Source organism: Manis javanica, chromosome 14 (assembly GCF_040802235.1).
Source record: "Manis javanica isolate MJ-LG chromosome 14, MJ_LKY, whole genome shotgun sequence".
Classification (NCBI taxonomy): domain Eukaryota; kingdom Metazoa; phylum Chordata; class Mammalia; order Pholidota; family Manidae; genus Manis; species Manis javanica.
In genome coordinates this window covers 42,458,560-42,484,726 of record NC_133169.1, presented here as the reverse complement: position 1 = coordinate 42,484,726, position 26,167 = coordinate 42,458,560, and the positions used below count along the sequence as shown (strand labels likewise).

General features: G+C 35.8%; 1 pseudogene; it reads left to right on the top strand.

Annotated features, from left to right (window-relative positions):
- Positions 1–20,552, top strand: part of LOC140845988 (E3 ubiquitin-protein ligase UBR3-like) — a 43,051-nt pseudogene extending 22,499 nt beyond the window's left edge.
- The last annotated feature ends 5,615 nt before the right edge of the window (positions 20,553–26,167 follow it).

Sequence of the window (26,167 nt, the reverse complement as noted above, 5' to 3'; positions counted from 1 at the left end):
GAGGCAGAAACCTCCTCCCCAAACCACGTATAACACGAAAATACAGCAAATACAACTAATCCTGAAAGAGCGATTGGAAAGAAGAATGCAACAGACAGCTTACATGCAACAGACAGCTTACATCTGGGGAAAAGAGAAGATCTCATGGAAAGGGTAAAGAAACCTGTGATCCTGTGTGACACAAGCCCTCTCCCACCTAAGCTCAAGAGCGGGAGGAAGAGATATGGAGGGGGAGAGAGTAGAAGCCCAGGACTGCTAAATACCCACCCCTGGAGATCTGCTCTGGGAGCATAAACCCACATTACATTATTCTCTGGAGATTAGAGGGGTTGGAAAGCAAAGACAGGCAGAATACTCAGAAAGACTAGATTCTAACTACTTGTGGAAAACAGCTACCCACAACTGGTTATGCTGGAACAAAAGAAAGGCAGGCACTTTGAAAGACTTCCTAACAGTGAGAAGGCTGCTAAAGGGACAAGGATAACACAGAGCTTGCTGCCAGGAGAAAAGACAGGTGCACAAAATCATCCTGGCACACTCAGCAGAGCAGATTGGGAACTTTCAGAAGCTCCATGCACTTCATCCCCCTGGCTGGCAACACAGTGCCAAGGCCTACCCAGTGCAATATGCAGCCTGTGGCTCCTTCTTCCCAGCCAGCACTAGTGCACAAACCTGCTGACACCACCATCATCCCGGGCCAGCCAGAGGGCAGCCCCACCTACAGCACCAACAAAGGTGTAGCTTAGAGAATCCATCTTGCACTCTTGGCCCACTGACTCTGGCATTGGAGGCAGGCACTGTGGCCAGGAAGATGGGGAAAGTGCTCTTTTTTCCCAGAAGGTGCTGGCCCTGTGCACCTCTGACCCCTGCCTTTGCTCCAGGGGCTGGACAGCTCTGGAGAGTAGAGCTTCTGGGCACTAGAGGCCACTGCCTACACAAAGTTACTATTCAGTAGGATTCATTAGAAATATGAAATGGCAAAAAACCTGGTACAAACCAAAATCCCTCAAACACCAGAAAGAAGGCTAAGTGAAACTGAATCACCAATCTTCCTGATACAGATTTCAAAATAAAAATCACAAACATGTTCACAGAGCTACAGAAAAATTTTGAAGACCTCAGGGAGATTTTCAACAAAGAGACAGAAACTTTGAAAAATATAGCATCTAAATGAATGCTATACAATGGAGGGATATAAAAAGCAGATAAGATGAGGTAAAGGAGATGATTAATGAAATAGAAATTAGGGAACAGAAATACAAAGAACCTGAGGTGGAGAGAGAAAAAAGAATCTCTAGGAATGAAAGTGTATTAAGAGAACTGTGTAACCAATTCAAAAGAAGCAATGTTCATATTACAGGGGTACCAGTAGGAGAGAAAGAAAAGTAAAAAAGGAAAGAAAGTGTCTTTGAGGATATATTTGCTGAAAACACCTCAATCTTGGGAAGGAAATGTTCTCTCAGGCCATGGAGGTGCACAGATCTGCCAACACACAAGGGACCCAAGGAAGACAGCACCAAGACACATAATAATAAAAATGCAAAGATCACGGACAAGGACAGAATATTCAGAGTATCCAGAGAGAAAAAAAAGATTAGATACAAAGAAAACCCATCAGGCTGTCATCACACTTGTCAGCTGAAATCTTAAAGGCCAGAAGGGAGTGGCATGATACATTTAATGCAATGAAACAAAAGGGCCTTGAATGAAGAATACTCTACCTGACAATATTTTCATTTAAATTTGATGGAAGTATTAAACCATTTCCAGAAATGCAAAAGTTGAGGGAATTTACCTTCCAGAAACCAAACCATCTCTCTGGTACATTTCAAAGGCACTGCTCTAGATGGGAGTGCTCCAAAGGCTAAATAGCTGTCACCACAGAAAATAAAACCACAGTGAAGAAAGTAGACCAATTAATTGCTAAGCAAATGGGAAATTAAATAAACTACCCTCAAAATCAGTGAAGGGATACAGAAAGAGTACAGAATATGACACCTAGTATATAAAGAGTGGAGGAGGAAGAAAATGGAGAAAAAAATTCTTTAAATTTTGTTTGAAATTGCATGATAAACAAGTTAAATTAGGCTTTTAGATACTAAATAAGATGCCCTTGAACCTTTGGTTACCACAAATCTAAAACCTGCAATGGCAAACTACATATCTATCGATAATAACTCTAAATGTAAGGACTGAATGCACCAAACAAAAGACATAGAGTTACAGAAGGGATAAAAAAAACAAGACCCATACATATGTTGCCCACAAGAGTCTCACTTCAAACACAAAGACCTACACAGATTAAAAATCAAGGGGTGGAAAAAGATATTTCACGCAGCTAAATAGGGAGAAAAAAGCAGGAGTTGCAGTACTTGTATCAGATAAAAAAAGACTTCAAAACAAAGGAAGTCACAGGAGAAAACAAAAGAAGGACATTACATAATGATGAAGGGGTCAGTCCAACAAGAGGATGTAACCATTAGAAATGTCCGTGCACCAAACATAGAGCACCCAAAAATGTGAAAAAATGCTCACAGAATTGAAAGGGGAAATAGAATGCAATGCATTCATTTTAGGAGACTTGAACTCACCACTCAATACAAGGACAGATCAACCAGACAGAAAATAAGTAAGGAGACAGAGGCACTGAACAACACGTTAGAACAGATGGACCTAAGAGACGTCTGTAGAACACGCCACCAAAAAGCAACAGGATACACATTCTTCTCAAGTGCACATGGAACATTTTCAAGAATAGATCATATACTAGGCCACACAAGACCATTGGTAAATTAAAAAAGATTGAAATTGTACAAACAGCTTTTCAGACCCCAAAGGTATGAAATTAAAAATAAATCCTGCAAAGAAAACAAAAAATCGCACAAACACAAGGAGGCTTCAGAACATGCCCCTAAATAACCAATGGATCAATAACCAAATAAAAACAGAGATCAAGCAATATATGTAGGTAATGAAAACAATAATTCAGAACCCCAAAGTCTGTGGAATGCAGCAAAAGCCATGCTAAGAGGGAAGTATATTGCAATACAGGCCTACCTCAGGAGAGAAAAACAATCAGATATGAACAGCCAAAACCTGCATTTAACGAAACTATAAAAAGAACAAAGGAGACACAAATTCAGTAGAAGGAGGGGCATAATAAAGATTAGAACATAAATAAATAAAATCAAGAAGAATAAAACAATACAAAGAATCAATGAAAGCAAGAGCTTGTTCTTTGAGAAAATAAATCAAATAGATAAACCCCCAAGTCAGACTTATACATAAAAAAGAGAGTCTACACACATAAACAGAATAAAAAATGAGAAAGGAAAAATCATGAAGGACACCACAGAAATACAAAGAATTATCAGAGATTGCAATACAAAATAACATGCTAAAAAACTGCATAATCTAGAAGAAATGGACAGATTTCTAGAAAAATACCACCTTCCAAGGCTGACCCAGAAAGAAACAAAATCTGAACAGACCAATAACCAGTAACAAGATTGAATTGGTAATCAAAAAACTACCTAAGAAGAAAATCCCTGGACCAGAGGGCTTCACAGCTGAATTTTAATCAAACATTTACTGAAGACATATTACCCATCCTCCTTAAAGTTTTCCAAAAAGTAGAAGAGGAGGGAATACTTCCAAACTAATTCTATGAGGCCAGCATCACTTTAATACCAAAACCAGGCAAAGACAACACAAAAAAGGAAAATTACAGATCAATATCCCTGATGAACCTAGATGCAAAAGTACTCAACAAAATATTAGCAAGCTGATTTAATAAATACATTGAAAACATCATCCACCATGACCAAGTAGGATTTATTCCAGGGATACAAGGATGGTACAATATTTGAAAATCCATCATCAGCCACCACATCAACAAAAAGAAGGACAAAAACCACATGACTATCTCCATAGATGCCTAAAAAGCACTTGACAAAATTCACCATCCATTCGTGATAGACTCTCAACAAAATGGGTATAGAGGGCAAGTACCTCAACATAATAAAGGTCATATATGACAACCCACAGTCAACATTAGACTTAACAGCGAGAAGCTGAAAGCCTTACTTTTTAGTTCAGGAACAGGACAAGGATGTCCCCTCTCTACACTTTTATTCAACCTAGTTCTGGAGGTTCTCTCTACAGCAATTAAACAACACAAAAATAAAGGTCATCCAGATTGGTAAAGAAGAAGTTAAACTGTCACTGTTTGCAGATGACCTGATACTGTACCTAAAAATCCTTAAGGAATCTACACCAAAACTACTAGATCTAATATCTGAATTCAGCAAAGTTGCAGGTTAGAAAATTAATACACAGAAATCTGTTGCATTCCTGTACACTAACCATGAAATTACCAGTAAAAGATATCAGAAAAAAAATTCCATTCACAATTGCATCAAAAAGAATAAAATACCTGGAAATAAACCTAACCAAGGAAGTGAAAAACTTGTACTCTGAAAACTACAAGACCCTCATGAGAGAAATTAAAGAAGGTACCAATAAATGGAAACACATCCCGTGCTCATGGCTAGGAAGAATTAATATTGTCAAAATGGCCATCCTGCCTAAAGCAATCTACAGATTCAATGCAATCCCTATCAAAATACCGACAGCATTCTTCAATGAACCAGAGCAAATAGTTCTAAAGTTCATATGCAACCACAAAAGACCCCGAATAGCCAAGCAATCTTGAGAAGGAAGACTAAAGCTGGGGGGGGTTACACTCCCTGACTTCAAGCTCTAGCCAAAGCCACAGTAATCAAGACAACTTGGTACTGGCACAAGAACAGACACACACACAGACCAATGGAACAGACGATACAGCCTAGATATAAACCCAACCATATATGGTCATTTAATATACGATAAAGGAGCAATGGATATACAATGGGGAAATAACAGCCTCTTTAACAAATGGTGGTGTCAAAACTGGACAGCTACATGCAAGAGAATGAAACTGGATTTTTGTTTAACCCAATACACAAAAGTAAATTCAAAATGGATCAACGACTTGAATGTAAGCCATGAAAACATAAAACTCTTAGAAGACAACATAGGCAAACATCTCCTGAATATAAATATGAGCAACTTCTTGAACCTATCTCCTCGAGAAAGGGAAACAAAAGCAAAAATGAACTCATGGGACTACATCAAACTAAAAAGTTTCTATAAGGCAAAAGTCATCATCAACAGAACAAAAGACATCATGCAGTATGGGAGAATATATTTTTGAACAGCATATTCGACAAGGGGTTAACATCAAAAATATATAAGAAACTCACACGTCTCAACACCCAAAACAAATAACCCTATGAAAAAATGGGCAGAGGATATGAACATGAAATTCTCCAAAGAAGAAGTTCAGAGGGCCAACAGGCACTTGAAAACATTCTCCACATCACTAATCATCAGTGAAATGCAAATTGAAAACCACAATGATATATCACCTCACACCAGTAAGGATCACCACCATCCAAAAGACAAACAACAACAAATGTTGGCCAGAATGTGGAGAAATGGGAACCCTCCTACACTGCTGTTGGGAATGTAAGCTAGTTCAAACATTGTGGAAAGCAATATTGAGGTTCCTCAAAAAAATGAAAATAGAAATACCATTTGATCCAGAAAACCCACTCCTAGGTATTTACCCAAAGAATACAAGTTCTCAGATTCAAAAAGACATATGCACCCCTGTGTTTATGCAGCACTATTTACAGTAGCCAAGAAATGGAGGCAACGTAAGTGTCCATCAGTAGATGAATGGATAAAGAGGTGGTACATATACATAATGTGATTCTATTCAGCCATAAGAAAAAAACAAATCCTACCATTTGCCAGAACATGAATGGAGCTGAAGGATATTATGCTCAGTGATATAAGCCAGGTGGAGAAAGACAAGTGCCAAATGATTTCCCTCATTTGTGGAGTATAACAAAGAAGCAAAACTGAAAGAACAAAACAGCAGCAGCCTCGGACCTCCAAGAAAGGACTAGCAGTTACCAAAGGTGAGGGATGTGGGAGGGCAGGTCAGGAGGGACACAGAAGGGGATTGAGGGGGATTATGTTTAGTAGACATTGTGTGTGGGGTTACAGGGAAGGCAGTGTAGCACAGAGAAGGCGAATAGCGAATCTGTGGCATCTTACTACACTGATGGACAGTGACTGCAATGGGGTATGGGTGAGGACTTGATGAATGGGTGAATGTAGTAACCACATTGTTTTCTCATGTGAAATATTCATGAGTGCATATCAATAATACCTTAATGAGAAGAAATTAATATGGAATGACAAAAGACCCCGAATCTCCAAGCAATCCTGAGAAGGAAGAATAAAGATGGGTGAGTTACGCTCCCTGAGTTCTAGCTCTACTACAAAGCTACAGAAATCAAGACAATTTGGTACTGGCACAAGCACAGACCCATAGATCGATGGAACAGGATATACAGTGCAGATATATATCCAATCATATATGATCAATTAATATACGAAAAACGAGCCATGTATATACAATGGGGACATGACAACCGCTTAAAGAACTTGTGTTGGCAAAACGGGACAGCTACATGTAAGAGAATGAAACTGGATTATTGTCTCACCTCATACACAAAAGTAAACTCAAAATGGATCAAAGAATGTAAGTCATGAAACCATAAAACTCTTGGAAGAAAGCATAGGCAAAAATCTCTTGAATATAAACGTGAGCAACTTTTTCATGATCATATCTTCTTCGGCAAGGGAAACAAAAGCAAAAATGAGCAAATGGGACTACATCAAGCTAAAAAGCTTCTGTTCAGTAAAGGACACCATCAGCAGAACAAAAGGCATCCCGTAGTATAGAGGATATATTTGCAAACGATCTATCTGTAAGGGATTAACTTCCAAAATATATAAAGAACTCACTTGCCTCAACACCCAAAAAGCAAATAAACTGATAAAAAATGGGCAGAGGACCTAAATAGACAATTCTCCAAAGAAGAAATTCAGATGGCCAACAGGCACATGAAAAGATGCTCCACATTGCTAATTAGGGAAATACAAATTAAGATCACACCGGATGGCCACCATCCAAAAGACAAGGAACAACAAATGCTGGTGAGCAGGTGGAGAACAGAGAAGCATCCTACACTATTGGTGGGAATGTAAATTAGTTCAATGGTTGTGGAAAGCAATATGGAGGTGCATCAGAAAACTAAAAATAGAAATACCATTTGGCCCAGGAATTCCACTCCTAGGAATTTATGTGAAGAAAAAAGATCCCAGATTCATAAAAACATATGCACCCCTGTTAATCACAGCACTATTCACTGTAGCCAAGATTTGGAAGCAACCTAAGTTTCCATTAGTAGATGAATGGATAAAGAATATGTGGTACATAATACATGATGCATATTATTGAGACATAAAAAGACAAGAAATTCTACCATTTGCAATAACATGGATATATCTAGATGGTATTATGCTCAGTGAAATAATCCAAGCAGAGAAAGACAAGCACCAAATGATTTTACTTATTTGTGGACCATAACAATGAAGCCAAACTGAAGACATGAAGCAGCAGCAGACTCACAGACTCCAAGAAGAGCCTAGTGGTTACCAAGGGGAAGGGGGTGGGAAGGGTGAGTGGAGAGGGATAGAGAAGTGGATTAAGCGATATTATAATTAGCATACATAGTGTCGTTGGGTCACGGGGATGGCAATGCACCACAGAGAGAACAAGTAGTGAATCTCGCATCTTAATATGCTGATGGACAGTGACTGCAATTGGATTTGTGTGGAGGGGGACTTACTAATATGGGTGAATTTAATAACCACAATGTTGGACATGATAAATCTTTGTAAGATTGTATATCAACGATACCTTAAAAAAAGGAATATCTTATTAAAATTACTCAGTTAATTTCTTCATTCAAGTAATTTGAATGTAGACATGAAACTCCATAGATTCGTAGGCTTTCAACACTTTTTTGCTATAACATTCTTAGTGTATTTCTCATGAAGTAATTGTTGAAACCAGTGGCTGGAGGAAAGATGTCATTTGGTAAATTATTAACATTAAAGGATAAGTTTTAAAACGTTATCTTTAGATAAAAAAACATCTTTGCACATGGTTGGGTGAGACTTTCTGCTTATTACTGTAGTTTTAAGAAGTATCAATTTGTATCACAAATGGATTTCATGATTTTATGCAGAGGTTTAAAAATGAAACTTAAGTTAAGAGAGAGTAAGCAAACCCTCTCTCTGACATTTTCATTTGAGGAGTTCTAACTTATTTGTGATATAATTTACAATCTTATCAAGAAATGATGCAAATATGAAAAACTGACCCCTGTATTTGTTTTTCATGGAACACAATCCATCTTAAATGTGTGCAGGAAGTTAAAGTAGCTTTACTTGCTCAAAGAGTGACTTTTTTGTGAGTTCCGAGTATTTAAGATTATTTGGATGTTAATTTCACCCTGCAGTAAGGCTGTATAAAGGTCTTGTTGAGTAAAATCCCAAAACTGCTCTTATTTAGTCTGACCTTATCCTTGAACACTGGTAAATTTCTGGTATATATGGTTTACTAAGTTTTTATTTTCAGGTTTAAAAATTATGAATTCTGCAAATATGTTTAATCACAACTTCTGTTCTTTTTGTTATCCCATAACTAGTGGAGAGTTTGTCCCTCAAATTTTATGTCAGTGTGCATAAATTAATAGAAAAATGTGGAGTTTTCCTCCTGAAACCATTATTTATGGTAGACATGGTTTAGGTGCGAGCTTTTTTACCTCATCCATTCTGTTTCCTCATGGTCCTCAACCCAGAAGATCGTTATATAAGACCTCAATTTTACAGTGTATATTTAAGTCTTCATAGATTGTAATCTCGACCATTACTATTTCTGCTATTTCAACACTTCCATTATCAAATTAGTGAAGGTGGTGGTGGTGGTGGTGGTGGTGATGAGACCAGAAGTAAGATGAAAGTTAATTTTTAACTCTTTTTTTTTTTTTTTTTAAGATTTCAACAGTCTTTCAATCTGTTAAGAGATGATGTTAGAAAGGACAGAATGGGATTTATTTCCAAAGACTGATATAACTCATCTGTTTGGTTAATTTCAGGGAACTTTTAGCTTTAATATTTGCGATCAAAGTTGTGGCTTTTATAATTCTTTAGTCTTTCTGAAAGTCCTTTGCTTTGTGGCCCAGGAAGCCAGGACTCCCTGCATTCATCATTCATGACTTCCATATTCCAGGACCTAAGTACCACATATAATAATTTCTGCTGTCAGAGCATAGGCACAAGGCATCCAGCTCCTTTTTTCTTCAGTGTGAGTAGAACTCTATTCTGTGTCCCTCAGTTTTAAATGAGGTGCTCCAATTAGACCTAGATTCATGAAGTGTGCCCTCTTTGGTAAGAAGTAAATTAGGAATCCTAAGAACCGGCCTGTTTCTTTACACTTCCTGGGGCTACCTATATTTGGAAGCAGAATTGTGCCCCTCCCCACCCCTAACATTTTACCTTATTGTGGAAATGGGGATGATAATACCTGTGATGATTATCTCACATACCATGTTTAATGAAAGGTCCTGTGATGATTATCTCACATACCATGTTTAATGAAAGGTCCAAATGGTATTATCTAATGCTATATATCATATGAATTAAAGTATTTTATATATATTACTTTATTATTATTACTATTATTACAGAATTTTTAACCCTTCAAAATTCCTACCACGACTGCCACTTCATTCCCCGCCCTGCCCTGCCCTGCCTGGAGTGGGGAGGAGTGGCATGGGGAAAGTTCCTGCTACCCAGTGGCATGAGCCTCCTATTTCTTGGGAACCAAGAGGAGAGCTGCCGATCTTTCCTCCTTAGAGTTGTTCCCAGACCTCAGCTGAGGAGCTCTCTCCCATTTTTCCGCGGCTGATTTCTCATGGGCGTGTAGAGAAACCAGGGGAAGCTGACCCTGCTCAGAGAGGATACCCATACCTGTTATATTCACCTTTTGGATAAATGGATCAGAACCATTTCCTCACTTTCATTATTCAGTTACAGAGAAACTGAGATTTTTTTTTCCTCATGGTAATTCAGAAAGTTATTTGGCTACTTGAGATTTTTTTCACTAACAATTATTTAACCTGTGATAACTGTATTGATAGGGCTAAAATCCTGAGTGGTCTGGAAATGCAACCCAGTTAATTTTACCTTAAGTAAATTTTAACAGTGGTACAACTTAAGATGTAAAGCTAAGTGAGCACTCAGCTGAGTAATCCATCTGAGAAGTGATGGTCACAGTGGAGTGGAGCAGAGGATGGATCATAGGATGCAGGACCAGTAGGACTGGTGACCAGTTGGCTATGGAGGATAAGGGCACGGAAGACGGCTCCCACGTTTTCCTTGGATGTTTGCATGGCAGTGATGTCATTAGCTTGTGTAGGGACTATGAAAGGAAAAGAACATTGGAGCTAGGTTGAGCTATTTAATCAGTCTAGTTTTGGGTATATTCATTTTATGGTACCTATCGAACATCTGAATTGCTAGAGAAATTTGTGAATTGTAGACTTATAGGTAGAAGTAGAAGTTGAACTTAACGTGAAGTAGTGTGTGTAGAGTAAGAGGGAGGGGGGACTAGGAAGAACTTCCTTATCCTTTCTTACAGAGAATGCCACCTTTTCGGGTTCAGTAGAGGAAGAAGAGTGTGTAGAAGTAACTGAGAAGGAAATGGGGGAGATCCAGGGAAGAGTGGTACCAATAGTTCCGGGGAGGTGTGAGAAAGAGTTAAAAATGCATGTTAATATTTTCTGTGGAGTGGTAGTTTTATGTGGATACCTGATGTTTCTACTGTAGTTATAACCTCTAATTTTAGTTGTAATATCTCAAGTTTATAAGTATTAAATTTACTACTTGGAATTTAATCTTAGAAACCATATGTATATACATGTATGTAAGCATACCTGTCTATACACTGCAAATGTATGCTATTATGGTAATCGCTTTCATATGTAACAGGGCAGAAAGGTGATATTATCCCCATGGGACAGATAGTAAGACTAAGGTGATTTTCCCTAGGACACATAAGGCCAGTACAGAGCTTGGATTCAAATCCAGGACTTGCTGGCTCCTGCTAGACAGTGGTGCCTCCTATACGTGTGTTGAAAGCACAACACACCCATAAGTTAATTTAATAATGTTTCTTATTTCCAAACTCTTTTATAAATATAGATCTAACTTCAGAGCTTTAAAATGTGTCCTTCCAGAGAAGAAGTTATCCTTTCCTTTTACTATTGTTCAAATTTTAATAATATGCTTTTTTGGTATCATTATTTTCAGCTTTTTAATACCATGCACATATTTGATGTTTAATACATCTTCTCATTATTTTTTAGTTTTTAACTTTTTGATTATGATCTTAGGGTTTTACTTATCCTGTGTGTACTACTGTCATTATTTGTTTAGTATTAGAGATATTTTTTCAGCTAACTGAATATTAGAGTTTAGTCTTACTAATAGGTCTCAGGCAAAATTTTGAAAACAGTGCATTGTATAAACTTAGTAAGAGGTATTGATTGTTACTTGGCCAATTCTGTTTCCTACTGAAGTTATCTGCAATTTCTAGGAGTGTTTTTGGAAGGTAAATATAACTTGTTAGATATGTTGTTATTCTTCAGTTCTAGTTAAAGCCAATACCAAAGACTTTTATCATATATTGTTTGAATAGCTTTAGAAGATGCCTCCGGGTTTTCATAGGAATAGGAAGGTGTGTGTGTGTGTGTGTGTGTGTGTGTGTGTATTAAAAAAGGAATTTTGTACTATTTTATTAATTATGAAAACTCCAAGGAGAGCTGGACTGGGAGTGGTAGAAAGAACTAGGAAGTAGCCAATCTTGAATTCCATTTTTAAGCTTTTCCTATAAATACTATGATAACTTGGCAAGGTACTTCCTTTCTATTAGCCTATTTCTCACCTGCAGGATGATGGAATGTAAAAAGGTATAAAGTTTCCTTCTAAAATTTATGTTTCTTTAATTATGGTGGGGGCTAGGAAAATAGGCAGATTGCAACATTATTTGTATGCTGGCTGTGATTTTTAGTGTGAAACAGCTTAATAAAACTGCAACTTCTATGCTTTTGATTTAACTGGGTACTTTAAGGTAATTGATCTCGAAAGGAGATATTTTTAAAAGCTCTTTGATTTTGTTAACACTTATATAAACAAATTGCAAAGCTCCCCATCTTGCAACTTGAGTTAATATTTTTCTGCAAAAGGAATTTAGGGATTTTAAAATACTTTTAGGTTTTAAGATACTTTAAATAGTATATGCTTGATCAAAGCAGTCTATTATGTGTAACTGAATTGAAATAAAATAAAAATGACCAATATATCTTTCATTGTATTATTTCTCTACTAAAAATGACTCTTGTTCTCAGTGTAATCAGTGGAACCAATGGAACCAGGTTACTGGAAAAACTAGAAATTTGGGAGATTTGTCTCAAAGCAGGATATAACACTATTACTTAACCTGGTAGAATTTGTGTGAAAATTAATTGAGATAATCTGTGTAAAGTGATTATTAAATAGTGCTTGGCACATAATAGATGCTGAGCTACTGTTAGCTGTTAATGGGATAAAGAAATTTTAAAAGATGACTCTAAACTATACACTGATTTAGAGACAGAGGTGAAGCAGGGTGAAGTATTTGGATTTTTATATTTGTTATAGAGAGATCAGATTGAAACTTAAATTTGTGTGTGGAGTGTTAAGATTCAGCTCTCCCACCCACCTCCTATGTCCTCTCCCGTGCCCCACAGAATAGAAGAACATTTATTTTGTTCATCTTAGAGCTCTCATATGTCTTACAATAGCTTGCCAAAATAACAACTGTGCTACCATCACCACTACCATATACCACCAACACAGACGAATACTGATGGATCTTAAGTTAATCTAAAATATAGTTGATTTCTAAGTTAATTGCTTAGAGAAACAAAACCTTGTTTAGTTTTGATTATTGTAATTTAGAGAATAAAGGACAATATGCTTGTGCCATTTGGCTAATTCTTTTCCTCCTGATTTTAAGAATTAATTTCAGTCATATGTGAAGAACTGTTTGTTATCTGACTTTATAGAAAATGTCTTTTGATTTAGAAATATTTTGAGTATTTGTGTTAAAATAATTTAATTCACCCTGTCATTTATACCAAAAAAAAGATGTGATATGAAAGCAAAATTCAGGATTTTGTTTCTGAATAATTAAAATATTTTTAATAAAATTTTTTCTTCTAAATGGTGTGAGCAGAATTGTGTTGAAAGTTAAGACAGGTAGATTATTATGGTTTAGATAGAAGAAATAAATAAATAGCCAGAGTAAGTCCTCCTAAATACTTTTATTTCAATTATTTTTTTCTTTATGTTGATTCAAAAGATGATGAAATCACAATTCAGTCTAAAGAGGATTTAAGAGAAAATATCAGGTAAACAGAGAAATTCACCTAACAGTGATTTATATAGATGTTACTATCCATATTACTTAGGGTAGGGCATTGAAAGTAATAGTAATTTTGGTTATGAGGTGACCATGATAGTAAGAGTTTTTGCAAGTTGTCAAAGCTGAACCATAAAGCCAAGGAAAAGTAGGTCTTTGACAGGAGATGAGAAAAACATTCCTGTGTTAAGACACAGGACATAAGGACAGTTCAGATTCTAGTAGAAATTATTTGGATCTATATTTCAGTTTACTGTAAAGAGAGCACGAAGTAATTTGTAGTTAAACTTGATGAATTATAAAGATAGGAAGCATTTCCCTATGAATTAGCTAGAAATTGTATCTGAATTTTTTTCTGTAGGAATTGTGTGCATTTTACCTTTTCTTCAATTTATTTAGATCAGCTGTTCCATGTATTAGCCTTGCACATGCGGCTCTATAGTATTGATTCTGAATATAATCCCTGGAGAAAGCTTACACAGTTACTAGGAGACATGAATTCACAGTAAGTATTATTGAAAAATTTAGGTAAATTAAAACTGTTTTTGAAAAATAAGTGTAAGAATAGATTGAAATTCTTCATAAAAGTGTGTATTTTCCTTGTAAACACAGAAATATTTAAAAAAGTTGAAAGCCATTATACTTTTTGTAAAAAATGCTTAAAAATTCCTATCAAGTGAGAAAATCTTTTAAAGAATCCCATTGGTTTTTATCCAGATAAAACATTCAAATGGAGGCACATAATGGCTAGTTGGCTCTCTTTTTATGTCAGAATCAAGCAGCGGGTCCAGGTGGCCTTGGTCTAATCCCTCTACTGTAAAGTTCCCCACCAGCCTTTCACCTAGTGAGTTTCGCAAGCCCTGATGATTCTTGCTTAAATGCAGTATTTCATTAGGGGCAACAAAATAAACAACAAAAAGGCTTCCTTGTGATTTATTAGCTAAAATGTTTTTATAAAGAAGAGTTGTCCGTATCAGCTATTTGGTTACCCTGAAATATACTGGCTTAATTATTCCCAATTTATGAATTTTCAAATAAATAAGTTGATGCCCTGTTAGTCATCTATATGTCTTCTTTTGAAATATGAATATCCCTATTTGGATCCTCCTCCCAAATAGGGAGTTATATTAGTTCTTTATATATTTTGGATCTTAAACCCGTATCAGACATATTTTAATATTTCCGTGGCTTCAGTTTTTACATTTAGATCTCTAATCATTTGGAATTTATCATAATGTGTCATATAAGGAGTGGATCCAATTTAGTTTTCTTCCATATAGCCAGCTATCAAATGTCCTACTACTTTGCCTTTTCTACAATAGTAAATTAAAACAGAACTAAAAGAAAAGAAAGGTGAGAAAGTACTTTGTATATTGATATGGAAAGATCAACACCAATGCAATGTTAAGAGAAAAATCTGGGAGCCGAAAATGTGTACTTTATGCCACTACTTGTATAATCAAGGGAGGATGAAAAAATAAATTTGTATAAGCACGGAGAGGACAAGTAATGACTCTATAGCATCTTCCTATGCTGATAGTGACTGCAATGGGGGAGTGAGGACTTGATAATATGGGTGAATATTGACACCACAATGTTGTTCATGTAAGACCTTCAAAAGATTGTATATCAATGGTAAATTTAATTAAATCTTTCTCATTCCAGAACCGAAGTTCTTAATTATTACTGGGTGCTTCCTTTCCTAGAACGAAGAAATCAGGAATTTCAAGAAAGTTCGGTTGATTTTTGTGCATAACCTCCCCACTCCCCATTTGTTCTCATTTTATGGTTCATTAGTTCTCTAACTTGTAATATAATTTATTGAATATGTCATCTGTGTTTCATATCTGAATCCTAGATTTTTAAAAAATTGAACTATCTTTTTCAATTTTCTCACTTAATACTTTTCCAACATAAAATTCTATGTCTGGTAATACAAGTTTCTCATATATAGTTTTTCCAGTAATCCTCAAGAAAGTTATTTCCTTATAATTTAACTGTTGATAATCACTTTCTTTTAAAATGTAATGGTAAAATTAGGCCTATTAACTCTAATCTGTCCTTTTCCTCTTATCATCCATAGAGTTTACTAGTTTACTAGTTTACAGTTTTTAGTCTAGATTTTAAGATTACATAAAAGATTTAAGAGATAGAAACAATTTCATATTTTAAAATATTAAGCATTTTAAAGGATAGTATCACAATGATAGTACTAAATCCCACAGTCAAAATCTTTGCAGTGGGGTATATCCATTCATTCATTCATTCCAATTATGTTCCTACCATGTGCCAGGAAAGATCCATTTCTGTGTTTTCAGAATGGTTGTTTTTATCTTAGAAGCCAGTAAGCTCTAGGTTACTGTTTTTGTAAATTTTTTTCTGATAATAAAAATTGTATTTATTGTATAGTGTTCAGAATATACAAAAATATTGAAGAAAAAAGTGAAATACTCTAAAATATTATAACCTACATGTTACATATAATTTATTATAATTTAATAAACTAATCAACCATAAAAGTGAGAGCAAATATGAGAGAAAACAATCAACTATATTTTCCAGAATTCCTCTAATACTGTTAAGATTTTCAGAAATTTCTGTCCAGTCCCTTTTTTTCTGTGTGAAAATTATAGATTTTAAAATACTATTTGAATCATACTATATGTTTTAGAATCTGCTTTTTAAAATTCACACATATCAATTAAATTCTTATATCATTAAAATTTCTTTAAATGATGTACTTATTTATTGACTTAAATTGTTTCTCCTTTTCCAGCATAATATCAGATGATGTGTTAAGCCGTTCTTAACATTCAGATGTGACCCCGGAACTTACAGAATAACATGAAAGCATATAAATATTTTATATTTTTAGTCATTAATTTGATAAATATTCACTGAGTGTCGAGTACTGTGTTACATAGTGCTACAATACTTTCCAGAAATATGGTATACATAAATTTTCACAGGCAGTGTAGGAATGTCTCCATTTGTCAATCTGCATATTACCACCTGAAAAAACATTTTTAGAGGCTAATTTGGTAAGTAAAATGGGATCCCAAAATAAATTTATTTAATTTCTGGTGAAGTTAACTTTATGCAAATATTTCATATTTATTAGCTATTTGTATATACTCTGTGAATGATCTATTCAGAAAATCTATCCATTTTTCTGTTGGCATTTTATTTTAAAAAATTATTTGAATGATTCATTGTACCTTAAAAATATTAAACTATCATAGGTGTTGAGATATTTTTTCAAAAATATGTTTTGCTTTTTAATTTTATAGTTACTTTTCTTGACATATTAAAGTTTTAAATTTTCATGAATCCAAACCAATCAGACCTTGTATTTCTTGATTTTCCTGATTATTTTGACACTTAAAATGCCTATCTATCCCTTCCAAGATAATGATGTTTACCTTCAAGAACCAGTTTTATAATGTTTCCCATCTTAGGACTTGCAATATCTACCTATATATTTTTTGTAGAATTTTCTTATGGGATGATTTTTTTTAATGCATAATCTACTTGAAGTTAATTTTCATCAGCACTAATGGGTGAAGATTTAAAATTTATTTTTTAGCAATTTTATATCCTACTTTTTTATATACTAAGTGTGTGTGTATATTGTAGTCCTTATTAGAGATTTTTCTCTTTGTTCTGTTGACCTACAAGCCTATTTCTGTAACAAAACCATGCTGTTTACTTACTGAGGAAATAAGAGTATACCTCTAGTTGGGCTAGGTTCCTCTCATTCTTTCCTTCATCTCCCAGTTTTTCTTTGCTATTCTCACTTATTTTTCCAGGTGATCTTTAGAACAATTTTCTAAACATTTGTGATTTTGATTGAAAATATTTTCAACTCATAAATTAATCTGGGAAAATTAGTTACCTTTATACTAGACAGTCTCCTCAAACCTTTCCCATTCTTTCATTTTTTGGTGTCATTGTAGTTTGAAACACTTGTTAATTATACATTCTTAATTGTATTTAATATAAAAGTTGCTAAATTTTTAACAAGGAATGTATGAATAATCATAACAGGATATAACTTTTGTATAGGTTTCCATGCATATGGGGATTTAGAATGATTTTAAATGAAATTGGAAGGACACTGCAATAACAATAAAAAGCAAATAATCCACCTTCAATTTTGAGAAAGATTGATTCTATTATAAAAATCTGTTGACATAATAAGATAAATGAAAATCTAGAATTGTTAGTCCTTAAAGCTTTTTAGTTGCTTGTAATATCCCCATTTTAAGAAATCATATTTAATTTACTTGTTTGGGAATGCTTTTCTGTATCTGAAAGCTCTGTAATTTGTTGGTCTTGAGGTTATGATGCAAGAAGTTCTCAAGCCTATTTGATTTTTGTGCAGTAAAGTGGATCCTTGCGTCAGTGTGAGATTGGCCTGGTTTAAATGGATCCATACAGTTCCTTATAAATATGAGTCATAATCAGCTGTTAAATTTATAATGTAAGATTTAATAATCCAGAATCATTTTTATTCTAAGTAGTTTTTAAAGGACCTGTTTATTATTACCATTTTCTTTTTTATCCATAGTACAGCAAGGGTTTTTCAATTTTACCTTCCTCTTACTCTTCATGCCCCTTTATTTGGGTCTGGTTTCACCCTTTCTGCATATTTCCTTTTGAGTCAGTTAGTTCATTTCATTAAAGGGACTGTGATAAAACCACTGAAATACAAAAATGTGTAGGACCTATGGGCCCTGATATCAGTAAGGTTGTAATTTACTATGATGTGTCTTCCCTTGGTTTACTTTGTCAGTCTCATTATGCTCTAGTGTAGCTAAGCTAGTCTAGTTTTTGTTTCTTTTGCCACCTGTTTGTTCTTTTGTTCATCCATCCATCTATCATTCATCCATCCATCCATCCATTATTTATTTATTTATTTGTTTATTCAGGTAGTTTTTATTAATTGTTTTAATCTGGGCATCTAAGATATAATAGCAAACAAGATACAGTTCCTATGGGGTCTTTTTTTTCAGGGTACTAACAGTATAAAGGATGAATTGGAGGGACATAAAATTAGGGGAGATAGAATACTTAAACAGCCATATGGATGGCAGAGTCATTAGGACTTACTGCCAATTAAATATGGGGTGAATGAAAGGAGATGGGTTTGGGATGTCCTAAGTTTCTTCATTATACTTTTAGTACATTTCAGGCATGTGCTGAATACTAAAATATATAATAAATAAGCCACATCAAGACTAAGACTATAATAGGGAGAGCATATTGATTATGACTAGGATGGGATTACATGTGTGGATAAAGTGGAATGATGATGAGTTCAGTTTCAGGCATGTTGAGGTTAAGCTGTCTGTCAAATGTGCAAGTGGATATTCAGATAGAGTGTTCAAGAGAGTCATGGCTAGAGATACAGACTTGGGATACAGCTGGTGATTGAAGTCATGGGCTACGGGATCTTTCAAGGAGAGTCCTTCATACTAAAATAGAGTGAGAATTGGAGCCTTGGGGAACAGCACTATTTCTACTGGTCAGAGGCGAAGAACCTAGCAAGAAGATTAAATGGAGTAAACAGAAAGGTAGAAGGGAAGCTGGGAGAGTGTTGCACAAAGCCAAGAAAATTTTCCAGACAAGAGTGTTCAGCTATATCCAAAGTTGAGGGTCAGAAAGATAAGGATTGAAAAATGTTCACTAAATTTTTAATTATAGTATCATTGTTGACCATGTGGAAAACCATTTCTGTGGGGGTTTGAATAATAGGTGAAGAAGTGGTGCCCCTCCATTCAGATTCTTTTTTAAAAAAGAACTTTTGGGCTTGTAAGGAAGAGATGCTAGAGAGACTCGAAAGGCAAGAAAGAGTAGGATCCATTAGCATTAATGGAAGGTTGGCTTCAGAGAGGAAGACAAGTAAATTAATGGGATATTTGTAGAGAATAGAGATATTCAGAGAGCTGTCTTCCTTCCTCTGGCTTCCTTCCTGTGAACTTCATAGCACCAGGTTTTAGTTTATCCACCAGTGTATTCAGTGCCTGACATATAGTAAGTAATTTGTAAGTATTTGTTGAATGATGGGCCTAATAAAAAGAGCAATTTTTGTTCATCCTAAGTCTAGTCAGAAGTGTAGCTTTAGAATTTAGCTGATTCTGGAAGCTTAAGATTTATTTTTGTTCTCTGACATTAAAAATTAAACCTATGATCAAAAACTTTAACCTTCTAAAGAAGTTAAAAAAATTTGACAACAAAATATGCTGCATTACATTATATCCCATGTTTTCCATAGTACGACTCTCCTCAGGTTTAATCCTTTGTCTTTTATAATGTATTTTAAGTTCTGCTTTGGTTATTATTATCTTTTGTGAAACTTTGAAGATAAATGTTAAAGATTTTATTTGAACTTTATGTTAATTATAAAGTTGAGACATCTTTTAAATGACATATAAACCAAGACTTTTCAGTGTAACTTCTTTGTGAATTGTACTTGTTCTTTTCGTATAATGTGAAATTGACTCCTTAGTGTGAAGTTTATGATAGCAAGCATCTTATGTGCCACCCCATCTGTGGTGAAATAATTTTAAGTTCCATTTAATGCTTCATTTGATTTCTGTAATATAAGAGATCAGAAAGACTCAAGTCAAGGTAAAATATTCCAGTTATTTACTTTAGTAAGACCTAATAAATTTTCTATGTAGTTTTTTATTTTAGGGAGAATCGAAGAAATAAATGGGTCCAAAAGATTATATTTTGAGGCAAAAAATGCAGCCCCTAACTTTTTCTTTTGAGAGTTTTCAGTTGCTCATGAAAGTTTCATTTCAGTTCCATAGGCATGTATCTGAAATATAAAATGAAATTAGACAATATGTACAATACTATCTAAAGTGGTTATGCATTTTTCTTTTAGGCAGGGAAATGAAGAACAACAGCCTGAGGTTCCAATTCTTTACCATGACGTTACGTCCCTCTTGCTCATCCAGATCTTAATGGTGCCACAACCCTTATGCAAAGGTATGTCTTTGTAATACAGGTTCTTAAATTATATAGTATATATGCTGAATATTCTAAAAATGTTGGGGACCAATAGAGCAGTCAGTCTGATGGAAATGTTTTGAGGTAAATGACATTATTGTTTACCTATTATTAGTAAATAGTAATCATATATATCAAAAGAAGATGACAAGTAAAGGATTTTTTTTCCCTTGTGGGTCTATTCTTTTCACCTTTTAGTCAATAATAAGGAATAAGGAAAAGACATGGGGAAATGACTCTGAAAACCTTTGTTTAAAAAAAGTGGTAATACAAAAATGTGAAAAATAAAGCAAACTGTTAACCTTAATGCCTCTACCCTGTCTACATACATACATATTTTAATATAGTAGTAGTCATATTTATTTAAAATGTGATATCCCATCATTTTTAGTTTTCATAATATTATGATATTATGTTGTCACTAACAGTATTAACATTATATTATCAGATTTGAACTATTGTTCCATAGTCTTTGTAGTTTTCATTTTGAGATGTTTACAATGTTACATCATTCAGCAAACTTGCAGGATACAAAATTAATACACAGACGTCTGTTGCAACAAACTAGCAGAAAGAGAAATCAGGAAAACAGTTCTGTTAAAATTGCATGAAAAAGAATAAAGTAACTAAGAATAAACCTAACCAAGGAGATGAAAGGTGTACACTCTGAAAACTATAAGCTACTCATGAGAGAAATGAAAGAAGACACAAATAAGAGATAATCTATCCCATGCTCATAGATAGGAAAAACTAATATTGCCAAAATGGATATCCTGCCCAAAGCAATTTACAGATTCAGTGTAATCCCTATCAAAATATCGATGACATTTTTCAGTGAACTAGAGCAAATAATCTTAAGATTCATATGGAACCACAGAAGGCCCTGAATGGCCAAAGCAATCTTGAGAAAGAAGAACAAGCTTGGGGGTATTTTGCTCCTTATTTCAAGCTCAACTACAAAGCTACAGTAATCAAAATAGTATGGTTCTGGTGCAAGAACAGACCCCTTAGATCAATGGAACAACATAAAGCCCAGGAATAAACCCATGCTTATATGGTCAATTAATATATGATAAAGGAGCCATGAATATACAATGGAAAAAGAGTCTTGTCAATAACTGGTGTTAAGAAAACTGGACAGCAATATGCAAGAGAATGAAACTGGATTACCGTCTAAGCCCATATACAAAAGTAAACTGGAAAGACCTAGATATAAGACATGAAACCATACAACTTTTAGAAGGAAACATAGGTAAAAATATCTTGAACATAAGTGTGAGCATTTTTTTTTCTGGATATGTCTCCCTGGGCAAGGGAAAAAAATAAAAGTAAACAAGTGGGACTATATCAAACTAAAAAGCTTCTGTACAGCAAAGGATACCATCAATAGAACAAAAAAGCAACTTAGGGTATGGGAGAATATTTTCATAAATGATTTATCCAATAAGGGGTTAACATCTGAGATACATAAAGAACTCATATGACTGAACACCAAAAAACCCAAATACCCTGATTAAAAAATGGGCAGAGGACATGAACAGACATTTTTTCCAAAGAATAAGTACAGATGGCCAACAGTCAAATGAAAAGATGCTCCACATCGCTAATCATCAGGCAAATGCAAATCAAAACCACAGTGAGATATCACCTCTCTCCACTACCCAAAAGACAAGAAATAACAAGTGGTGACGAGGATGTAGAGAAGAGAGAACTCTCCCACATTGTTTGTGTGAATGTAAATTGGTACAGCTACTACAGAAAGCAATATGGAGGTTCCTCAAAAAAACTAAAAAAGAACCATAGAATCCAATATTCTGCTTCTGGGAATTTACTGGAAGAAAATAAAATCCCTGATTTTAAAAGATATATGCACCCCTATATTTATTGCCATATTATTTACAATAGCCAAGATATGGAAGCAGCCAAAGTGTCCAACGATAGACAAATGGATAAAGGAGGTGTGGTTACTATACAAAATGGATTATTATTCAGCCATAAGAAAGAAGCCCTGCTATTTGCAACAACATGGATGGACCTAGGGGGTATTATGCTCATTGAAGTAAGCCAGGTAGAGAAAGACAAATACCATATGATTTCACTTGTTTATGTAATACAAAAACAAAACAAAATGAACAGAATGGCAGTACACTCAGAGACACTAAGAAGTGACTGGTGGTTACCCTGGAGGAGGGTTTGGAGTGGGTGGGAAAGGTAGGAAAGGGCACAGAAATCTCAATCATAATATATTTTTTTCATGGGGATGGAAGTGCAGCATAGAGAATATAGCCAGTGGGTCTATAGCATTTTTCTGTGTTGACAGGTAGTAACTACACTAGTTGCGGTGAGGATTTAATAATGTGTGTAACTGTTGAACCATGGTGTGATATGCTCAAAACCAACATAATAATGTGTATCAACTATGCTTCAATTAAAAAAAAATCTAATGTGTATCAAGTATACCTAAATGAAATAAAATTCTATCAAATAATTGACCATTCTTCTTTAGTGGAAAACTATGGTCTTGTGCTACATTATAAGTTACATCACAAAGAACATTTGTGGGTATGTAAAGGATCATTGATTTTAAGTACAGGCAAATTGATATGCAAATTCTGGTATTTTGTAAAGAGTTGAATAATATCATTAGTAAACAAACATAATTATACTATAGGTGTGAATTTTGTATTAATATTTTAATTACAAAATTCACAAAACATAAAATTCAACATTTTAATGATTCTAATGTGTACAATTTGGTACATTCACTATATTGAGCAACCATCACCATTATCTAGTACAGGAACATTTCATCATCCCAAAGAGGAACTTTGAACCCATTAAGCAGTCACTCCCCATTTCCTTCTTCCCCCAAGCCCTGAAACCGCTAATCTGCATTCTGTCTGTATGAATTGACCTACACTGGATATTTCATATTAATTGAATTAAACAATATGTGCCCTTTCATGTCTTGCTCCTTTCACTTAGTATAATGTTTTCGAGGTTCATCCATGTTGTAGTATGTGTCAAACTTCATTCCACTTTATGGCTGAGTAATATTCTATTGTATGGATATACTACTTTTATTTATCTTATCCATTCATCAGTTGATGGACATTTGGATTGTTTCTACTGTTTGGCTTTTGTGAGGAGTGCTGCTATGACACTCATATGTAAGTTTTTGTTAAAATACCTGTTTTCAATCTTTTGTGTACATAGCTAAAAATGGAATTGCTGGGTCATGGTAATTCTATGTTTAACTTTTTGAGAGACTGCCAAACTTCAGATATTTTTGAATGTTACCTTTTTTGGGATTTGGCTATGTGTATTAATTTCATCATTTATTTTTCAGACTTGAAAGTATAAACCTATCAAGTGGTCTTACTGAAATTCATCTCTTTGCAGAATTATAAATTGTTTAGGTTTCTTGTGTTACCCTGCTTAGTTTTCCTTAGTTTAAGGAAATAGTTGCTTTGGAGTTATGCTGGTTTACCTTGACTGTGCTCTTGTAATTATACTAGTAGTAGTAACATTTTGAAATATAAAAAGTATTGCTCTGCTTTATAATGTCTTCTAAATAGTTAAGTATTTTACTTAAATATATATTTTACTTGTAAGCATAATTATTACACAAACCTGAGAGGCTAAAAGTGAGAGAAACTTGATATATAGAAGTAATTTTATTTCTATAATCAGTATTTATCTAAAGAGAAAAATATTTCAGTTAATTGTAAAGAACCTATTGTATTAGTGTTTGAGATCTGTAGCTGGTGTATCTTCCCCATCATTAGATAACTGTTGGCACTGTCGCGTGCCCTGTCCTCGCCGGCAAGAACAGCATGCAACAACAGCAGGATTCTTCTGCAGAAAGCTTTATTCTTCAGCTCTTTGTGAAACAAATGAGTTGGGCAGGACCCAGAGGGGAAGGAGAGGCTTGCTTATATAGTTCTCATGCTCTGACCTGGTTGGTGCGGCTCCATATGCCTTATTAGCATAACCATTTGGTGGGTCTCATTGGTCCTTATGCCAAGGCGCAATTAGCATGTAGTTTAGTGGTGTGGGATGATTTGTCATTAGGAAGTTCGGGGCCTTCCGGCTGCCCTGCATTGGGCGCTATTTTCTGAGCACGGCTGCCAACATCTCCCCCTTTTTTGTCTAACAGAAGCTCAAGGCGGAACTTGCCAGCAGAGGCGGAGACAGAGGCCTGACCTCCATCATACTTCCTGATGCCCCCTTTTTGGAGAGGGGTTCTGGGCATCTACCCCTATGCAGTCAGGCATGCCTCTCAGAGGGGTCCAAGACCTCTTGCAGTGCTTTGCCTCGCATCCTCTGGCTGGCGTTGGGACCGCTTGGTACAAAGGGTTTGGACCCTTTTTCTCAACTCTCTTGCACCATGAGCTTCTTAAAGAAAGCTGTGATTAAGCATTGAGGTACTCGGGCCTGGTGCAGTGCCACATGGGCTCAGGGTGCAAGAGCTACCTCAAGCTAAAGCCGAGCTTCCTTCTTAAGCATGTTGAGCCACACTTGGGGAGAGGCGCCAACGTCTATTGCCATTAGGGCTTGAGCAAGGATCACCTTGTCCTGCTTATGTTGGTTGCGGAGTCTGCATAACAACCAGAGTAAGAGCATGAGACCTTCAAGCAGGAACACGCCCATCCCAGCCATGCCCGCCCACTCCTTGACGTGGGAGAGAGCTCTGAGGAGCCAGGAAGAGAGTCCTTCCGCTACAGAGATATCTAGACGGGTGGAGTTGATGTGGATAATTTCTCGCCGCAGCTCTTCTAGTGTCCCATCGAAGTCTTGGGACCAGTTTCCTGAAAGATACTGGGACAGGTCTCGTGACAGATTAGCTGCCCGTGTAAAATTTTTATATTGAATGCTAGTGATGCAGAGGGCACGATATTTCTGCTCACATCCCAATTGGGCCATTTGCCAGAGCACCTCTATTTGTTCCTCCATGAGATCTATGTGTTGATTGAGGATCATTATTCCTCCTTTCAGTTTGCCATCAAGTGTGGACTGTTGGTCCAGGGCAGAAGCTACTGAGGCTGCAAGGTTATTGAGCTCTGTAGCCGATTTGATGGAGGTGTCTAAAGCTATACCAGCGGCGGTGGCTGCGACCGCGGTCGCGGAGATCAGGAGCACTATGGCGGCTGTAACACCGAAATCGCGCCTTTCTCGAAACAGAGTCATGGTGTTAGGGGCGTCTACGGGAACAGGGACCCAACGGGGGATGCGGACTACCAAAGCATTGGTAAAGTTACGCGCATCCCAACACTGAGACAGAAAGCAGGTTTCATTGGAGCAGGAGTCAAAGCTACTATTGGATAAGATAAACAGAAATGGGGGGTATACGCATACTGGAGAAGGTGGAAAAAGGGAATAAGGTGACTCTGGACCTGATTTTGCTGAACACGTGTAGTTCTCGTTGTTATGGGTCATGATCATGTTCCAGTGTGCGCGCATGTGGTTATTCTCGCACCAAAAGGTGATATTTTTTACACCGATTCCCCCACCCTGGAGGGCGGAAAAGGGGGAGAGGTCGGTACACGAGCCATTGACTCCACACAGCATCCATTTATGGAAGGGGTTCATGCTCAGCTGCTGACGAAACTCGCCTTCGAGCACCTTTACTGGCCACCAAGCCTCATTGGCTGGCCG